This window comes from Bos grunniens, chromosome 20 (assembly GCF_055505025.1).
Source record: "Bos grunniens cultivar Pamir isolate PY7600 chromosome 20, Bosgru_T2T1.0, whole genome shotgun sequence".
Lineage (NCBI taxonomy): Eukaryota > Metazoa > Chordata > Mammalia > Artiodactyla > Bovidae > Bos > Bos grunniens.
Genome location: NC_141184.1, coordinates 73,353,069 through 73,367,071, shown reverse-complemented (window position 1 = coordinate 73,367,071; position 14,003 = coordinate 73,353,069). Strand labels below are relative to the sequence as shown.

Below are 14,003 nucleotides of genomic sequence, written 5' to 3'. Positions count from 1 at the left end.
ATAAAAAAAACCCTAATTATAGAAATCTGATGTGTGAGTTCCTGGAAAGCAAGAACCTATATTTATTGATATGTCTTCATGCCTTAGATCGTGCCTTGAATATAGTGTGCACATCAACAGAAGAAAGAAAAGAACTGAATTGACAAAGATCCAAAGAGATCCAAAGTGCTGAGACAAGTGAAAAGTTGAGGCTTCGCAGAACTTTTCTGTCTTTCATACACTTTCACACACCGGCTGGGACAGGTAAGTATACAGTTAAACTCAGAAAATAATATTGAGCACCTACTATGAGCTAGTAGGCATGCAATATGTTTCTGGAAATAGAATGCTGAGAGAAGAAGAAACACAGTTCCTTCTTTCACTGAGACTAATCTAATGATAAATAACAGGCAGATACTTTGAGAACTTCTATAGGGGCCTCTTCCCTCACCAAAAACTGGGTGTCAGAGAAGGCTTTTCAGACTAATAATTGAGTTGAGATCCATAGGTTGAACCGACGTAAACCAGGGTTGAGATGCAGGAAGAATTTCAGGCAGGGAAAATAGCATCTTGGAAGGCTACCTGACAAGGGAACCTTAGTACATTCAAGAAATGATAAATGCCCTATGGGATGGAACCAAAAGAGTGCAGAGGGCATTCCAGTGAAAAGAAATCAGAGAAGAAAGTGGGGACCAAGCAATGAAGGGATTTGGTCATATCTTCTCTATGATGGGAAAATACAAGAGCAGTTGGAGCAGGGAGGTGATAGAATTGCATCTGCATTTTAAAAAGGTCATCTTGCTCCACATCACTCATGATTGGACAGACTCAACTCCAAACTACAACGAGGTTCCACTTCACATTAGTCAGAATGGTCCTCATGGAAAAGTCTGTAGATAACAAATGCTGGAGAGGATGTGGAGAAAAGGGAACTCGCCTCCACCGTTAGTAGGAATGTGAGTTGGTAGAGCCACTATGGAAAAGAGTATGGAGGTTCCTGAAGGAACTAAAACTAGAAGTACCATATGATTCAGCAGTCCCACTCCCAGGCATATATCCACCAAAAGTATAACTGAACAAGATACATGCACCGTCTGTGCACATATATCTGTGTGTGCGCGCGGGTGCGCGCGAGCTCGGGCGTTCGCCTGCGAAGATGGGGGGGTGGGGTGGGGGTGTGTGGGGCTGGGGCTGGAGCTGGGGCTGGAGCTGGTGCAGCCCCCCAGGATTGCCTGAGGCACGCCAAGGGAGCCCCAGACGGAGACCCGCGGGATGGTCGTCTGGTTTCCTGGAAGCCAAATGCGGAGGGGCTCGCGGGCTGCGCGGAGGCAACCCAGGTCTGCAGCTGGAGTCAGTGCCCTGGCCACCCACCCCCAGGAGGGGCTGGGGCTGCGGGAGCCCAAGAGTTGGGACGTGGGGCGGGGGCTAAAGGAGAGGGAAGGCAAAGAGCCTACAGCACCCGGTATGCCCAGGCGGTCTCCCACCCAAGTACTAACCAGGCCCGACCCTGCTTAGCTTCCGAGATCAAATGAGATAGGGCGCGTTCAGGGTGCTATGGCCTTAGACTGAGGCTACTGCCGCCCGGCGCCCTAAGAGCCCTGCGCTGCACCTCCGTTTCGCTCTGACCTGCCGGTCAGCCATTCCGTCTACAAGTAATTTTACTCCCTCCCCTTTCTCTCCTTGCTTTCTGAGAGTCTCTCTCCTTCCATACTTGATGGTGTAATGAATGGATGCCTTAGATCATTTTCCCTCAACATTTTTTTCTCTTTATTTTTACATTGATTTCTATGAATTCATCTTCAAGTTTATGGATTATTTCTGCTAGCATCTCAAATGTGCTGTTGAACCTATCAGTTTTTCATTTCAATTATTTTAGTTTTTAAATCCAGAATTTATGTTAGTTTCCTTTAAAAAAAAAAATTTGTAGCTCTTCATTGCGTCTCTCTTTTTGTTGACTTCGTATCATACTGTCATCTAATTCTTCAAACATGGTTCCATTATTTCATTTTGTAGTTATCATTATTTTGATATTTTATCTTTTGACCTTCATACTGAATTTATAAGTGATATACTTATATGAGTTATCAGTGGTATGTTATACAAATGCTTTACTCACCACCATTACAACATTAGAGTTTTCTGAGTTTAACTGTATACTTACCTGTCCCAGCAGGTTGATAAAGAGTCCAAGCCTAAAGCCCCTTTAAGGAGGAGGCAAGCTTGCTTTCTTTTTCACATTCTTTTGCCTAAGACAAGTAGGCATTGTAGGGAGCAGTATCTCAGGTTCAAGGACATTCCTCTTTTTGAGCTTTGGATGTATGTTATAGGAAAGGGTCTGGGCAAAATGCTCACATCCTTGAGATGTTTTTTGTCTATTCTCAGAGGCTAGTTGAGAAGTATATATGGCCCCACTTAAATTAGTGAGCCCCTTCTGATGTCTGTGTCAGAAGCTTTTTCTGTCACCTTCACTTTAAATAAAATATACACAAAGCTCTGAGTGACTGAGACTGTCTTTGGCCCCAGAGTAATATCTTCTTAGACACCATGAATCCAGTGGCATCGGTCACCGTTGACTGCTAGGTTACCATCTTGGGGGCTTGTCCAAGATCTTCAAGACAAGGTAAGAACACTCAGAGTTGAGATTCTTTTGCTCTTTTACTGTGGTCTCTACTTTACTACGGAGAAGGCAATGGCACCCCACTCCAGTACTCTTGCCTGGAAAATCCCATGGGCGGAGGAGCCTGGTAGGCTGCAGTGCATGGGGTCGCTAAGAGTTGGACACGACTGAGTGACTTCACTTTCCCTTTTCACTTTCCTGCATTGGAGAAGGAAAGGGCAATCCACTACAGTACTCTTGCCTGGAGAATCCCAGGGGCGGGGGAGCCTGGTGGGCTGCCAACTCTGGGGTCTCACAGAGTCGGACACGACTGAAGCAACTTAGCAGCAGCAGCAGCAGCAGCTACTTTACTAAATCAGAAGCATGTGGACTGAATTTCTTTTCCCCAGTCAGCTTTTCCTGGTCCCTCTGACCATTTCATATCTGCTTGGGGAATTAAAGTTATTAACCTTGTGTGCCGGATTGTAGACTTTCAAGGGACTTGCAATCCATGCTGTTATTGTGCTTTTCTAGCAAGGCCCCCACTCCAAGTTTTACAGGACACTGCAGACAGGAGCACTTTAGGGAGCTAGCTGGAGCTCTAGCTCCAGGGACATCTCTCAGACTGGAAATCACCATCCTGACCCCACAGACACACAGGCAAGTTCTTGTCATGGCTATGCCTCTGGACTATATGGATTGAGGCATTGCTGGTGAGCATGAGATTCCTGAGGACACAGATTGGGACACCCCAGATTTGGGCAGATTGAAAGTGCATTGGGCTTCTTCCCTTAGTAACGCTAGCTCTTAGCAGAGCAGACGAAGCCCTCCAGTGGCTCTTGTCTCAACTCCTTAGGTATTCTTTTTGTACAGTCTGCTGGACAGGAATAAAAAGGATGATGTTGGCACTCCATGAATATGAAGGATTAGTTTTTCCTCGCAGGCGGGCCCTCCATCGCCTCCTTTGTTATTAAATAGACTCGTATGGCCACTCTCAGGAGGATGTCTTGGGTTTTCTGTTCATCCCTTTATGACTTGCCACTTATACTGTTATGAGGAATGTGCGCAGGTACACAGAAGTTGGGTGCTTCCCCTAGTGGTCTTGGCTCGGCAAGCATCCGGAAAACTACTCTGTTCCACCCCAGGTGGTGCTGGAATAAAAGGGAAATCAAACCAAGGTTTTAATGGTGAGGACCTGAACATCAATCTGGGATGCCATCAGGTCTAACCCTGGTGCATCTCCACCATGCCTGGGTGGTAGAACGAGGGGGGTTGGGAGTAGGACACCTTCACCTGTAAGAGACAGGTTAGCTCTGGCCAGGGAAGGAAGCTTAGGTGGAAAATCAGTCTCCAACCCCATCTAGAGCAGGGGCAGACACCTCTGGTAGAAAAAAGCCATGGCACTGGGCACTGCTTTTTTCTCTCTTACAGATGGGGCCTAACAGTCCAGAACCACCCCCCTTGAATAATATCTTGAAAACCTGGGATAATTTTGATCCTCAAGGCCTAAAAATCCCTTATATATGGGGTTTCTTTGCTTTAAGAGAAGACCTCACCTGCCCAGAGAGAGAATCCCTGCTGGGACATCTTATCGATCAGTCTACCCCTGTCATCAGAGCCAATTTGAGCACTCTCTGGTTTAAAGCTTAGCTATGAAGCTATGACTACATGAAGGAGAAATGACATTTTGAACCCTGAATGGCCATATGTATTCTTTAGACTCTGGAGAAAACTAGGTAAAATGGAATCTTTTTGAAATTGCAAAACTGGTTCTTTTTGCACATGTAATTACTAAAAGTTTGACTTGTGAAAATACTCTTTTGGGGAGCTCTGATCCTGCCTGAGAAACAGAAACATGCCTGGGGAAAAACCTGAGTTAACTCTTATCATGTCCTTGAGATACACAGCCCACTCTATCTGGGACTCCAGCCATGAGCTGGAACTCAAGCCAAGAAAATAAAAGGGACAAAGAGACATTTTAAATTTCAGGTGGAAAACTGTGAGGTTTCTGTCTGTCCAGATTTGTGTGTGTCTCAGTGTATGTCTCCATCCTTGGAAAAAATTGCTAAAGGCTAAGTGGTTCAATGAGCTCTAATTAATTGGCCTAAAGAGAAGTCAGTGCTTACAAATCAAACAATTCTAAATTCAAGAAAATTAAAGTAAATGAATTTGAGGCTTGTGTGATCTGGGAAATAATCATTACTGAATTGATACATGATATTGATGTTTGTTTATTGATCTAATTAACAGAGGCATTGTGAAGATACTTTTATAAATGATATAACTTTGGGTGATTTATCCTTACCAATCTACAGAATGATGATGTAAAGTACAAGTCATGGTTTCTGAAGAAAAGTAAGATGTGTGTTTTAAAAAAAAAAGTAATAAGGAATGGAATTATATTCTATTAAGGAAAAGCAAAGTAAGTGGCTGTCCTCTAAATGGACAAATGAAGTGATGAATACAGAAAGTGTAACCAGGTGTGTTGCAAGTGAAAGAAGAGTTTTGTGCATGCTACAAGTTTGTTAAGACATTAAACTGCCTTTGAAGTCTTATTGTTACTATGACTAAGTGAATAACTATTGTTTCACAGTGAATATAAGCTGTTACCAAACTGGAATTTGGTTTTCTCTCACTGATTAAAAGAACAAAGTTTTCTTGGAATGTGGCTTTTGAGAACAGACTACAGCACATATGAACAAAGCTCATTCTGCTTCTACAAAAGTTAACACGTCTTCAGGGAATTTAAAATGGATTAAAAATGGCCATAAACCAAAGAGTTGGGGCTATGAGAGGTCCAAGATGGCCACTTGGCTTTTCCTGGCTCCCTGACAAACCTCATTTTTATTTGATAATGCCTTTCCTGGCTTTAGGATTAATATCGCAGAATAGAAAAAAATGGTTAAAAGGTGCTTTCCACAATCTCCAGTGATCAGGGCACCCACTGTGCTGGACAGGTCATACAGACGTTCACAAAAACTTCATGAGTCTCTTCGAGACTATTGCTTTCACTGATGTCCTTGGTCATTGGGCAAGGACAGCAGAACAAAGGGATCAATTGCATGGGATGGAGTAGACTGCTAAATATGACCACAATTTTCACGACTTTTTGTCTGACATATTGTTGACTTTTACTCTGTGTTTTCAGATATAAAGAAGCACTTCTCCTCGAGTTACTGATCGTTTAAAACAATCTAGTGATTTACTCCTATGGGTAAAATTATACCTTTTTTCTCTCTGCCTCATCCCTCCAGAAACTGGAGACACTTGGGTTCTGAACAGCCTTATCAGGTAAATAAAAAGACTGTCTCCCGACATATACAAAAATCTCAACGTATACTGGGGAGCTCTAAAAGAAAAATCCACCTAACTGATGTCAGGCCTATGGCATCTATTATGTTTCACTGAATATTAAGTTCCAGTTTTTTTAATTAAGGTCTGTATTTACTAAGACTCACTCCTTAGATAGTTCCTTGTGGTTATGTTACATTGCTAAGAGGTTGAATTAAGTTGTTAAAAAGGACATTCTGAGTTTGTTTCTAAAGCTTATCTCAATAACCAGTCTTTGAATAAAGATCAGATGCTCAGGATCTACAACCAGGATATCAACAGCAAGCTATAGTCATTTAGCAAACTAAGTCAGATGACATGGAGATGTCACTGGGCTACACCTAATAGAAGTTCTTGACTTAACTTCTTATGATTCTACTATTACTGCTATTGTTTTCGATATTGCCTGTTTCAAGAAGTGTTGTTCCTTACATTCTCAAGTGTGTGACTGAGCCACTAAGTGAGTCACTGTATGACTTAGCTGTAAAAAGAAGAGAAGTGAAAAGCAAAGGAGATAAGGAAAGATATAAGCATCTGAATGCAGAGTTCCAAAGAACAGCAAGGAGAGATAAGCAAGCCTTCCTCAGTGATCAATGCAAAGAAATAGAGGAAAACAACAGAATGGGAAAGACTAGAGATCTCTTCAAGAAAATGAGAGATACCAAGGAGACATTTCATGCAAAGATGGGCTCGATAAAGGACAGAAATGGTATGGACCTAACAGAAGCAGCAGATATTAAGAAAAGGTGGCAAGAATACATAGAAGAACTGTACAGAAAAGATCTTCACGACCCAGATAATCACGACGGTGTGATCTCTGACCTAGAGCCAGACATCCTGGAATGTGAAGTCAAGTGGGCCTTAGAAAGCATCACAATGAACAAAGCTAGTGGAGGTGATGGAATTCCAGAGGAGCTATTTCAAATCCTGAAAGACGACGCTGTGAAAGTGCTGCACTGAATATGCCAGCAAATTTGGAAAACTCAGCAGTGGCCACAGGACTGGAAAAGGTCAGTTTTCATTCCAATCCCAAAGAAAGCAATGCCAAAGAATGCTCAAACTACCGCACAATTGCACTCATCTCACATGCTAGTAAAGTAATGCTCAAAATTCTCCAAGCCAGGCTTCAGCAATATACGAACCGTGAACTTCCAGATGTTCAAGCTGGTTTTAGAAAAGGCAGAGGAACCAGAGATCAAATTGCCAACATCTGCTGGATCATGGAAAAAGCAAGAGAGTTCCAGAAAAACATCTATTTCTGCTTTATTGACTATGCCAAAGCCTTTGACTGCATGGATCACAATAAACTGTATAAAATTCTGAAAGAGATGGGAATACCAGAACCCCTGACCTGCCTCTTGAGAAATCTGTATGCAGGTCAGGAAGCAACAGTTAGAACTGGACATGGAAAAACAGACTGGTTCCAAATAGGAAAAGGAGTACATCAAGGCTGTATATTGTCACCCTGCTTATTTAATTTCTATGCAGAGTACATCATGAGAAATGCTGGACTGGAAGAAACACAAGCTGGAATCAAGATTGCCGGGATAATATCAGTAACCTCAGATATGCAGATGACACCACCCTTATGGCAGAAAGTGAAGAGGAACTAAAAAGCCTCTTGATGAAAGTGAAAGTGAAGAGTGAAAAAGTTGGCTTAAAGCTCGACACGCAGAAAACGAAGATCACGGCATCTGCTCCCATCACTTCCTGGGAAATAGATGGGGAAATAGTGGAAACAGTATCAGACTTTATTTTGGGGGGCTCCAAAATCACTGCAGATGGTGACTGCAGCCATGAAATTAAAAGACGCGTGCTCCTTGGAAGAAAAGTTATGAACAACCTAGATAGCATATTCAAAAGCAGAGACATTACTTTGCCAACAAAGGTCCGTCTAGTCAAGGCTATGGTTGTTCCTGTAGTCATGTATGGATGTGAGAGTTGGACCATGAAGAAGGCTGAGCACCAAAGAATTGATGCTTTTGAACTGTGGTGTTGGAGAAGACTCCTGAGAGTCCCTTGGACTGCAAGGAGATCCAACCAGTCCATTCTGAAGGAGATCAGCCCTGGGATTTCTTTGGAAGGAATGATGCTAAAGCTGAAACTCCAGTACTTTGGCCACCTCATGCAAAGAGTTGACTCTTTGGAAAAGACTCCGATGCTGGGAGGGACTGGGGGCAAGAGGAGAAGGGGACGACAGAGGATGAGATGGCTGGATGGCATGACTGACTCGATGGACATGAGTCTAAGTGAAGTCCAGGAGTTGGTGATGGACAGGGAGGCCTGGCGTGCTGCGATTCATGGGGTCACGAAGAGTCGGACAGGACTGAGCGACTGAACTGAACTGAACTGACATAACATAAGAAATCCCCACGTAATAGGAATTAAAATCAGTATATGAGTTTTCTCATACAGTGTGATTTACTAGCGAAAAGCAACCACCACCCCACAACCTGAACTGCTCATGAATCCAGACTGAATGAGGCAGGCAGAATAATGTCTTATTTTAAGCCTCATTCCGAGAGAGAGAGATTTGTATGAATGATGTCTCTGTGAAATGAAGCAATATATTCTGGCCTCTTTATTTCCTAGTACTTGTACTTATTAACAAGAGAGATAAGAATGGCATATATTGTAAGCATCTTTTTTAAAAATTCCTCACCCAAAATATCTGGTATTAAACTCTGTAGTTCGTGGCTGAAGGTCATGGATTATGGTTTATGCTTAATTTACACATGAAGGCAGAACTGAGGTCTCTATGGAAGGCTATTAAACACTATAAGCAAACACAGAGATGGGGATATTGAAAAATATCAGTTATTACCAGATATTCGCAACTATCTGGGAAGATGAATGGATGATCTTTATGAAAATGTAACTCCAAACAACTGATCCACTTGAGGAGATAATTCAATTGGGAAAATAAGTAAGATTTGGTTAATTTACATTATTTACTACATATTCATTCAGTTACTTTGATAACTTTTGCCTCCTTAAGATTATTATTTACAATTCTGAAACACCATTCTTTTTTGACATTTAAATATGAAGCAAAATATGAAAATAATATTTGCAAAGTATTTTGCAAGTACAAAAATAAGACACATACATATTCAGTTCAGTTCAGTCCCTCAGTCGTGTCTGAGTCTTTGAGACCCCATGTACTGCAGCAAACCAGGCCTCCCTGTCCATCACCAACTCCCGGAGTCCACCCAAACCCATGTCCATTGAGTCAATGATGCCATCCAGCCATCTCATCCTCTGTTGTCCCCTTCTCCTCCTCCCCTCAACCTTTCCAAGCATCAGGGTCTTTTCAAATGCGTCAGCTCTTCTCATCAGGTGGCCAAAGTGTTGGAGTTTTAGCTTCAACATCAGTCCTTCCAATGAACACCCAGGACTGATCTCCTTTGGGATGGACTGGTTGGATCTCCTTGTAGTCCAAGGGACATTCAAGAGTCTTCTCCAACACCACAGTTCAAATGCATCAATTCTTCGGCCCTCACCTTTCTTTAGAGTCCAAGTCTCACATCCATACATGACTGCTAGAAAAACTATAGCTTTGACTAGACAGATCTTTGTTGCTAGTAAAGTAATGCTCAAAATTCTCCAAGCCAGGCTTCAGCAATACATGCACCATGAACTTCCAGATGTTCAAGCTGGTTTTAGAAAAGGCAGAGGTACCAGAAATCAAATTGCCAACATCTGCTGGATCATTGAAAAAGCAAGAGAGTTCCAGAAAAACTTCTATTTCTGCTTTCTTGACTATGCCATAGCCTTTGACTGTGTGGATCACAATAAACTGTGGAAAATTCTGAAGGAGACACACACATAATATAGCCAAATATTAATATGGCCTATCTTTGTGTGGAGAACAGTTAACAACATTTTTATGACATATTAATAATATTATTCTTTAAAATTCATATCTTTCCTATTAATTCTACAAAATATTACATTATTTGAGAGAGAAACATGAGAAAATATCCTATTACCTAAAATAAATCTATAGTATTAAATATAGTTTAACTCATTATATAGAATACAAATCTATACTATTAATAGTTACATTTTATATCCAAAACTATACACATTTTCATAAGAAAATGCAGCAATCTTAAAAATGTATTTCAAACAAAATGTATACTTTGCACTAGAAAATCATGAAAATCCTATAGGTATGGGTGTATACACATTAGACTTCCCTGGTAGCTCAACTGGTAAAGAATCCATCTGCAATGCAGGAGACCTCTGGTTGATTCCTGGGTCAGGAAAATCCCCTGGAGAAGAGATAGGCTACCCACTCCAGTATACTTGGGCTTCCCTGATGGCTCAGTTGGTAAAGAGTCTGCCTGCAGTATGGGAGACCTGGGTTCAGTCCCTGGCTTGGGAAGATCCCCTGGAGGAGAACACGGCAACCCACTCTGATACTTGTGCCTGGAGAATCCCCATGGACAGAGAAGCCTGGTGGGCTACAGTCCATGTGGCCACAGAGTCAGAAACACCTAAGCACAGCAGCAGAATATATATATATTCCCATCACTGAGTCTGATCTATATTTTGTCAAATATTATTTTAGGATTATTCTACACTTGAAATTAGAAACGAAGTGAAAGTCTTTTACTTTGAAATAAATCATCTATTTTGAGGAACTAAAGGATTTATATTTTCTTCTTTTTTGTAGCAAAGTCAGTTGTAGTTTATTTATTCCTTGATCATGTATACTTAATGTCAAACCCAGTTAAAACAGCAAGAGTTTGTATATATATAAACACATATATTTTCCCCAATACTTACAATGTTACTTCACAAACAGATCACACAGTGACTTGCTTTTCAGACTGTAAGACTTGCCATGTAGACTATAAGGCTGGACTTTACACTATGTTGTATTTAGATCTATATATTCTTTTTCACTTAAGTAAAATAATCACAGTTCACAAATACACACAAAAAGATCTCTAGGTACTTGATTAAAAGAAATCTAGAGTTGTAGGATACGAGGCTAGGTATATAGTTCTGAAAGGAGTTTGCAGTATGTGATTGTTCTTATTTTCCTATAACTGCCTTTTTGTTTTTGTTTAGTCGCTGAATCATGTCCAGCTGTTTTGCATCCCCATGGGCTGTAGCCCACCAGATTCCTCTCTCCATGGGATTTCCCAGGCAAAAACACTGGAGTGGGTAGCCATTTCCTTCTCCAGAGGATCTTCCTGGCCCAAGGATTGAACCTGTGTCTCCTGCATTAGCAGGTGGATTCTTCAACTGTCTTTTACCTTTTAACATATTATTACCTTTTATACCTTGAGGCCAAGTATTTTGAGAGCGAAGTCTCCCCCAGGTTTAGCCTTCAATACAGGCAGGATCACTCTCCCTCCAGATTTTTCAGTGTGTTTTTACTCTGTAAAAAGTTTTCTTTTCTTTTCTTTTTTTTTAAACAAAGGGGATTATTAGTGAAAAGTGAAATCAAGGAAAACACATTGAGAGGAAAATAAAGAAGGAACCACTGAAGGCAAGCTGTTGTTGGAGGCTTGGCTTTTACACATTCTGACTGATTTTCCCATTAGCAGGAGAGAATCAGCAACAGAGGGAGTGATGAGAAGACAGTCACTGGCGTCAGATGAATAGCCTTCAGATCATTAAGCTCCCTTCCCAGAACCTTTTATTGCACCAAAGTCTTCTTATGGAATTTTTCATCTCCATGTTTCTAAGTGTGTAGATAAGCGGGTTGAGCATGGGGACAATAATTGTGTAGAAGAGCGTAAACACTTTATCTTCTGGTAATGTTGTGGCAGGTCTAATGTAAACAAAGATGACAGGTGTGAAAAAGAGGATCACGGACTGTGATGTGGGAACTACAGGTGGAAAGTGCTTTATGGTGGCTTTCTGCAGAATATGTGCACACATTATACAGAATCAAAGTGTAGGAGGCCATCAAAACCACAAAGAGCACCAGTCCCATCAAGCCAGAATTGGCAATGACAAAAAAGCCAATTTTGTGTATCAGTGCAGGCTAGTTTTAACAAAAGATACGCATCACGGAAACAGTGATCTATTTCACTGGGGCCACAGAAAGGTCAAACAATCGCAAGAAGAAAGAGACCAAGAGAATGAAGAAGTCCCCCTGCACACAACACTATGAGAATTGAGTGACGTTTTTGCCTGTTCATGGTGATGGCGTCGTGGAGAGGTTTGCTGACGGCCACATAGCAGTCATAGGCCATCCCTGTGAGGGTGAAGACCTCAATCCCCCCTCAAAGAAGTGGGTGGTGAAAAGCTGTGTCATGCAGTTTTTATAGGAAATGGCCTTTTTCTCCATCGGTAAGTCAGTCATGAGTTTGGGTGTCACAGTGGAGGTGTAGAAGAGGTCTGAGAGTGCAAGGCAGTTAAGGAAGAAGTACATGGGCTGGGTGATTAGCTGACTGCATGTAATAGAAATCACAATGATCAAATTCCCCAACCAAATAGCCAGGTAACAGAATAAGAAAAATAAAAAGCAGAGGATCTGGACTTTCTTGTCCATAGAAAGTTCTAAGAGGATAAATTCAGTAACATTATTTCTATCTTCCATGATCCGATGTTCAAGAAAGTGATCTGAAATGACAAAACCAATGAAACGAATCATTGATGAGAAAATGGAAACCTAGTATCTACTTTAAATGGCACCAATGCCTTTTAAAGACAAGTTATTTTGAGACCCACTGAAATCATTTTCATTAAATATGAGTCTTTGACTATCTAGTACTAATATTCTTCTAGGAGCTAAGAATACAGTGATAAATTAGACAAAGTTCCAGTTTTTATATAATTTAAATTATTTTGTGAGGAAGCAAGGAATTATATTTATCAAGAATTTTAAAAAAAGAGATGATCTTAATAGTGTTAAGTAGGGTGACATATAATGTGCCAATTTAGGATGTAAAATAGAGGTAACTATAGAATTTGCTTGATTAAGTGGTTCCTAATGAAATCACAAAATTGGTGTAGGGTGTGTGGGTGGGTTTTGCAGTGCTGGCACAGAGTCAATGTTAAATAAATATCAATTAAATAAAAATCTGGAAAGTGAACAATGTGCTATAATTTTGAAGGAATAATACAATAAATAATCATCCTTTAGTCAGGTAATTCATGATAAAACTGAAGAACAAATCATTTTTATGAGTGGACTCATAATCCTTTTTGACTTTTAAGTTAGTTAAGTCGCTCAGTAGTATCTGATTCTTTGCGACCCCGTGGACTGTAGACCACCAGGCTCCTCCATCCATGGGATTCTCTGGGCAAGAATACTGGAGTGGGTTGCCATTTCCTTCTCCAGGGGATCTTTCTGACTCAGGGATCAAACCCAGGTCTTCTGCATTGCAGGCAGATGCTTTAACCTCTGAGCCACCAGGGAAGCCCTTTTGACTTTTAAGAGGAAATAATTCCTTCATGTGAAATACTCCATGAAACTTTCATATTTCTTAAACAATATTTGAAGCATCTCTAGGTTAATATATTGACAACTATGCTTTTCCTGTTTGTCTATATTTCTCTTGCAAGATTATTTCCTCTTTCAAAATAAATTAACATTCAGAAGTTATTTGAGTTACATCTTATCAGACTGTAATTATAGTTCCCTAGTTTGAAAATAATATACTGAGAAAAGGGCTCCCCTAATTCCAAATTAGTTCCCCTAAACACAATGCAATAAACAAGATGGAGCACTTCTTCCCGTAATTTCTTAGAGAATTCACCCACACAATCTGCATGTGGAGTAGAGTTCCCTTTGGTCCACATCTTCTCTAGCATTTGTTATTGATAGACTTTGCAATGAGGACCATTCGGATTCGAGGAAGTGGTCCCACCTTGTAATGTGCAGTTGAGTCGCTGCAATCATTAGTGTTATGGAGCAAGATGAACTTTTGGAAATGCAGATGTAATTCTATCACCTCCCTGCCACAACTGCTCTTGGATTTTCCCATCATATTGAATATATGATCACATCCCTTCATTGCTTGTCCCCGAAGTTTGTCTCTGATGTCTTTTCACTGGAATGCCCTCTGCACTCTGGCTTCCATCCCATAGGGCATTTTTCATTTCTAGAATGTCCTAGGTTTCCCTGGTC

At 41.0% G+C, this 14,003-nt stretch overlaps 2 pseudogenes; both read right to left on the bottom strand.

The window, feature by feature from the left end:
- Positions 1–1,426: 1,426 nt before the first annotated feature.
- On the bottom strand, positions 1,427–1,545 carry LOC147350803 (5S ribosomal RNA; annotated as a pseudogene).
- A 10,201-nt stretch (positions 1,546–11,746) lies between these two features.
- On the bottom strand, positions 11,747–12,539 carry LOC147350802 (olfactory receptor 4P4-like; annotated as a pseudogene).
- Between the last annotated feature and the right edge of the window lie 1,464 nt (positions 12,540–14,003).